The sequence below is a fragment of the Strigops habroptila genome, chromosome 11 (assembly GCF_004027225.2).
Source record: "Strigops habroptila isolate Jane chromosome 11, bStrHab1.2.pri, whole genome shotgun sequence".
NCBI classification, from domain to species: Eukaryota; Metazoa; Chordata; class Aves; order Psittaciformes; family Psittacidae; genus Strigops; species Strigops habroptila.
The window spans coordinates 17,611,281-17,617,280 of NC_046360.1; the positions used below are offsets into that span (position 1 = coordinate 17,611,281).

Sequence of the window (6,000 nt, forward strand, 5' to 3'; positions counted from 1 at the left end):
CCTGGAGGACACACAGATGGTCTCTCCTGGATGTGGCTACAGCAGGAGCTGGCTGAGGACCAGCAGCTGGCTGGTAGTCCCCCACCACACGTCTGGCAGGAGGGACAGAGAGAACATTCACTGCACTAGTGCAGACTCAGCTAATTTAAGTCAAAAACAAAGGTGGTTTGAGCTAACCTGGCTGGCTTTGCACTGAGGTGGATTAAGAACACCCATAAGACCCCTTCTGCCAGCTCTGTTAGGGATATAACCTTTGCTGGTTTTATTTTCTACTTCCAAAAAGTCATGTATCCATGCCCCAGGAATTGCTTTCTCTCCCTCCCTCCGTCACAAGTCTAGACAAAACCACATTAAAATCCCTTTTTGACTATACATGTACAGGTGTAAAGGGTTAGCAGTTACTAAAAGGTTTTGTGGATACAGGAAAAAATGAGCTCCTTGTCTCCAAGGTGTGTTCACTGAATAGAGCCACGAGTGAAAATCAGACCTGAACCAAAAGAAGTTTCATGCTGAGGATCAAAAAGAAATTCCTACCAAAACAGGCAGGAGAGAGCCTGTGAGGCAAGAGGGATGCTTTGTAAGCCTTCACACCACAATATACTTCTTCAGTTGCTCTCTCCAGGGTCCCCTGAGCCCAGGCTCCCCAGAGCACAGGAGCAGCACGGCTGTGCCAGGGCTGGACACGCTCCCGCTCCTGCCTCCACCCTCGTGGCTACAATAGCAGGTTGCTGGCACCGGTGGGGACTGCCTCCATTCATAAAATGAGACCACACTGAGGGAAGCCACAGGCTCCAGTGCTCCCAGAGCACATGTCAGTGACACCTCCCGGGCAGACATTCACTTCCACAGCCGCCCCTGTGGGAAGCCTGGAGGTCACATCTGGACAATGACGTCAGGGCGAGCTGCATGCGTGGATCAGTGACAGTGCTTAAACTTCTGCCTGATTTTGGATTTAATCCATAGAGTTCATTAGCAAACAAGACAGACAGGAATGTACATCTGTCTTAAAGCAGACCAGGAGATGGAATTAACACAGCTTAATTTTCATGAATAAGATATTAGGCTTGTAACACCAGAATGAGAAGGTAAAATTCAAAGGGTCTGGTCTGGCTCTAACGATGTTCAGCAGAAGGAGGAGTGGATCCAGGCCACAAGTGAGCTGCAATTTCTTCATACCTAAGTGGGATACATATTTGTTTCAGCAGTTTGATTTCTTACGAAAAGACCACAATAATGTAAGCAGAAGAAAACAAACCACTTTTTGGAAAGTCCCTTTCAGAAGTCTCTTTCTTTTAGCTCTAGATCTGTACAAACATGGGAGTCAGAAAAGGACTACGTGGGATATTAAATCCAGGTCTCTGTTATTAAAGACAACATGTCACTTCCAGCAAAACAAAAGGTTAATGTTATGCCAATGAGCTAGAAGGAAATCACATATCTAATGCAAGAGAATGAGGGGAAAAGCTAAACAAAAGTGAATGCATGAGACCATAGCACTGCATCAGAGCCTTACTCTAAACACACAGGCTGTTGGTACATCCAAGAGGAGATAACAGGCAGAATAACTAAGACCAAGGTTCTTTCTCTCACCAGGGACCTGCACACAACTTTGCAAAGAAACGCCTCAGCGCAGTTCAGCCCTGGCCCGAGGGGGATGGGGAGCTCCGGGCAGGCACGGCCCTCTCCTGCGGCGGAGGTGGCTCATGGAAGAGGCACGCAGCCCCGGCACTGGTGGGCCACCCAGCAGCCCTCTGCTTTCTTCTGCTGGAAAGCCAGACGGCAGCTGTAGGAGAGCATGTGCCCACTGTAAGTCTTTCAGCAACCACAAACATCTCTGCATAACTTAAAGGACACTTCTGGTTTTGCCAGAAGTAGTTAAATCCCACCTCTGACCCACAAACTAGGGGAAGAAACTCCCAGGCATGGAAAAAATCCCAAAGAACTGCTTGAAAGAGAAGACCAATACTGTAAACATTTGTCATCTCCTAGAATAAAGGAAAGAAGGCAGCTGTGAAGGTCATGGTTGGCAGTAGGCTTGGTTTGGTTTACACAGGATAAAACCTAAGGGCAGAGGGATGACAAGGAAGGACAGCCAAAGGACCCTCCATACCCAACAGTGTCCACGCAGGCTTTGAGAACAGATACCAGACACTACAGCAATGAGAGCCACAGGAGCCCTTGGAGGTTCAAACACACACACAAAAGGGAGAAAAAGCATGGTTTGTAACATGGAGTGAAAGCAGGTCACAGCCTAGAGATAGGATGTAGCTACTCTCTGCTCCTGCAAATCCTTCGGAATGGACATCCACAGGGCCGGCGCGGTTCTGGCAGCATGGAAGTGCCCCAGCACTGTCCTTCCTGTCGATGAGGAACTGTCCAGCAAAACAAAGTGTTTCCCAAAAGTTTAACAACAGAGCTCAACGCAACCAGAGACACAGCAGCTGAGAAGATGCCATGCCAAAAAAAGAGCCAAAAGCCAGCCTGGGGTGTCTGGTGGGCTTCACCTTGCACATGTGCAGGAGTAAAGCTACACCCATGAGCACCCCAGTACAGACTCCTGTGTGCAACGATCCTCAGCTCTGGTCCCCCAGCAGCCCTTGGGTATGGGCATGGCTGTAGCTCTCCCATGCTGCATGCCTGAGTGGGACAGAAGATGCTGACGGCACTGGGATATCACCTTTAATGCCATCAATCTCTGTGGGACTTTGCGCATCATCACCCCTGAAAGGCTACCTACCCCTCAGTGCACAAAACTGCATAAAGATGGCTTCTTCCAGCTGCATGGAGACCAGATAAATTTAGCAATATATAATGTCACATTATCACCTAATGACACTGAAAAGGTCTTCAAGTGGATGGATGGAAAACAGTGAGATCTCTCTCCAATTACAGAAACTGATTTGAATTAAAAGAAAAACATTTTTCCTAGGATTTAAGTACCCTCCAAGGCTATCATTTACCTATTATTCATCCCATAAAGCAAAGCAGCTTCCTGCAGAATGCTCAGACCAGCAGTCCCACAGGAGTGCAATCCCTGAGGATTGTCACTGGTTTCTTGTCTGTACTGCAGAAGGTAAAGCTCCAGCCACCACACTGAATTCAGTAATTCCTGCCCAGAGCCATGCCCGTGAGACAGAATATACGGATACAATTAAACTAAGGCTGCTGAAGAGCAAGGCAGCACTGGAAAAGGTTTGCCAACTCAGGAATGCCAAGTAAGGGTGTGATTTTTGGATGGTATTTTTACACCAACACCAGCCCTGTTAATGCTTCAGAGCGATTCTGAAGGTGCAGCTGACTCCATTTGGGAAAAGCAGTGGTTGAAAGGCCCTTTTTTGGTCTCCATAGGCCCCATTCTGCCATTAGGGGAAAATCTTTCACACTAAATTCAGTTTTATCCATTCCACTAATAAGGATGGTTCGTGTCCAGAAAGCTGTGTCTTTCTCTGGTAATTTCACACCCATTAACCATATACTACAAACTGTAGGGTTTGTTGCTAAATAACAGTCGAACCTATTTATAAGTAAAGCCATGTTTGTGGGATGTGCCCACAGCCTCCCCCTGCAACCAAAAGGATGCCTGAAACAAAGATGTCTCATGAGGAGGAGCAGGAAAGGAGAATTCAGGTGCTGATGGTGTGTTAGAAAGCCATAGGAACAGAAGCACTGCCAAGCACCACCCCTCTACTCATCATCTCTGGGTGCAAAGAAACAAACCTCAGTACTTGTATAGCTCAGCATCACATCTTTTCCTTCAGCACCAAAGGCTTAGAGAAAAAAACTCGCTGTGGCACCAGTAAGCTCAAAGGACCTTCCTGGAGCCTGCACCCAAGCCCACCTCCTGTGGCCTCAGTCCCTGCGGGTGGCTCAGCGCCGGGTGGACCTCCAGGCCCCAGCACAGGGCTTTGAGTGACAAGAGGAAGAGATAAGGTGAGGGAGGCGTGGGGCAGAGAAGAGGCTGGCTCTCGCTCAACCGTGGACGCGCCGGGGGCGACTCTGCTGCCGGGCTGGATTTCTGCAGCGATCCTGCAAGCCTGGTCCCCGAAATCTCCCCAGCACAGCACACCCTGCCAGGGAGGCGGCTAGCACGTGTTCTCCCCCAGCACCCCTCGGCTCCAGGAGTCCCAGCACACCGGCAAAAGCACGCAGAAAGCACTTTCCTTAGTTATCCCATGTATTTCCTCCTCTTCCTTTCAAACTTGCCATTGGCTTTGGCTGGGCTCGCACGAGGCAGTCCAGCCTGCACAGCTTGGAGAGCGCGCTCCTGGAACAATCCTGCCAGATTTCCCCCCACCTCCAAATGACATTTGATTTGCAAACACTCCCACCGAACCGCAGGCTGCTCCCCCTCCACCCAGGGAGTTGTCTGCACTAAAGCAACAGCCCTGAAACATCTCCAGCAACTTTTCTGCTTTGACAATCTGCCACTTGCAGAACAACAGAAAACTAAAAAAGAGAAGGAGAGAGCGCAGAGGAGCACCGTAAGGAAATACCCGCGTGTCTGTCCCACGAGCAGGGAAAGGGTTGTGGATGGTGTCCCCCGCACCGAGGGGGTGCAGCCGGCTCCGCTCCGCCCGGCACCGGCACCTCCCGCTGTGCTCCGCGGATGGGGCGCCGGGGCCGATCAGCGGCCGCGCTGCCTCCGCCGCTGCACTTACCGCGCCGCGCTGCTCCGCTCGGCTCCGCGGGGGAAGGGGCAAGCGGACCCCGGGAGCCAGAGGGAGGGGCCGGAAAGCCGCGGCGGGGCTGCCCGAGCGCGGGGTGTTTGTCTAACCCGACACCGGCGCTGCCGCCCCGCTCCGCTCCGGGCGCCCGCAGCCCCGGCGAGCGCGAAGCGGGGCCGGGCACGGCCGGACAATGAGCGGGGCTGTTGGGCAGCGCTCACGTGGAGGAGGAGAGGCTGCAACCCGCTTCCTGGGGCTTGCCATTGAAAAGAGAAAAGCAACCACCACCACAAAACAAAAAGGGGAGGGGGGGGGAAGGCCGAGCCCCGCGCCCGCCGTGGGGCAGAGCCGCCTCGCCTCTGGGGTCTGCCCAGGTTCACCCGCTCAGGCCACCAGAGGTGGCTTCGAAACTCCGCTAAGAAGTGCTTTCCGGTTTGTTTTCATCCCACCGCTGCTTACCGAGGTTTAAGCAGCCGCAAACTTACCTCGCTGCAAGCCGCCACGGAAGCGTTTGGTGATTTTGATCCTAATCTTTACCTCGAGAGGGTCCAGTCGTCATATTTCTATGACAATAGAGACTGTTTATAGAAACCCATCCTGATATAAATTAGAGACAAGTCCCCGGGAAGAGAACAAAGTCACTGCAGCACTATGTCATCGAGAAAACATCCCTCAGAGGGTCGTAAGAACAGCCCGGGGTGCCTTCTCCCCTCCAGGCAGCAGGACGTGCTTGCAGGCGGAGGGAGCCTGGTCCACCCTGGGTGGGGAGCTTTGGGCCCTGCCTTGGGACACCCTTATAGCCTGGCTGTAGGGCCAGCCCTGAACCTCTGCAGCAAGACCCTGGGGCAGCAGCAGCACAGGGAGACCCAGCTGGGCTGGTTTCACGCTGCAGAGCTCCTCCTTCTTCTCAGGCATTTAGTTATGGGACTGACCAAACACCCCCTGCATGTCCAGGCTCCACTGCTTGTCCTGCTTGATGCCCACCAAAGCTGCCAGCAGAGCTCAGCTCTGGCCAGGCCTGCACGGGAAGCACCAAAGCGTGGTGCTCAGTGCCCCACCAAGGCTGCCCATTCAGCCCTCAGCACAACGGCCCTGCACTGCCCCTGCCCTGGCCCAGGCGACACGGACACCAGCCTGGAGCAACTGGCTGGTGGAGGTAGTGCTATGGTCTGGCTGATGACTTTGCCTTTCCTTGCAGCCAAGGGATGGAGCAGCATCTACTCCTGCAGTCAGAGGTGGTGGATCCCGGCAGTGCTTGGCCAGCTTCTCCTGTCACTGCCACCCTGGGGAGAGGTTCCTCGTCATGCCCTCCTTCTCCAGCAGTCTTCTCCTTACA

At 52.9% G+C, this 6,000-nt stretch overlaps 1 protein-coding gene across 2 annotated transcripts in view; it reads right to left on the reverse strand.

Moving 5' to 3' along the window:
* Positions 1-5,424, reverse strand: part of FBLN2 (fibulin 2) — a 104,016-nt gene extending 98,592 nt beyond the window's left edge. The window contains exon 1 of one of the 2 annotated variants that reach the window (XM_030501795.1): positions 5,150-5,424. The gene's annotated coding sequence lies outside the window, so the exon portion shown is untranslated. Of the gene's footprint in view, positions 1-4,493; positions 4,622-5,149 lie in introns of those variants that run through there. The other variant, XM_030501796.1, reaches the window with a different exon arrangement.
* Between the last annotated feature and the right edge of the window lie 576 nt (positions 5,425-6,000).